Here is a 307-nt window from a genome sequence, read left to right as displayed (position 1 = left end):
TTGATTCAACATTGATCGTTTGACGTTATTATAACGTTAAATAATTGATGTTGAAACAGCTTTAGACATTTTACGTTGAATCAACGTTGAAATTTACGTTGATGAAAACTTTCATATTCAACTAAAACTCAACGATGATTCAACATTGATCATTTGACGTTGTTTTAACGTTAAACATTGACGTTGAAACAATCTTAGGCATTTGACGTTGAATCAACGTTGAAATTTACGTTGATGAAAACTTTCATATACAACCAAAATTCATGTGTATAAGAGACAGCAACATTAGTTCAACGTCTTTTCAATG

This window comes from Anneissia japonica, unplaced genomic scaffold (assembly GCF_011630105.1).
Source record: "Anneissia japonica isolate Jap-2015-1 unplaced genomic scaffold, ASM1163010v1 scaffold284953_len930413_cov181, whole genome shotgun sequence".
NCBI classification, from domain to species: Eukaryota; Metazoa; Echinodermata; class Crinoidea; order Comatulida; family Comatulidae; genus Anneissia; species Anneissia japonica.
This window is presented reverse-complemented; position numbering follows the sequence as displayed.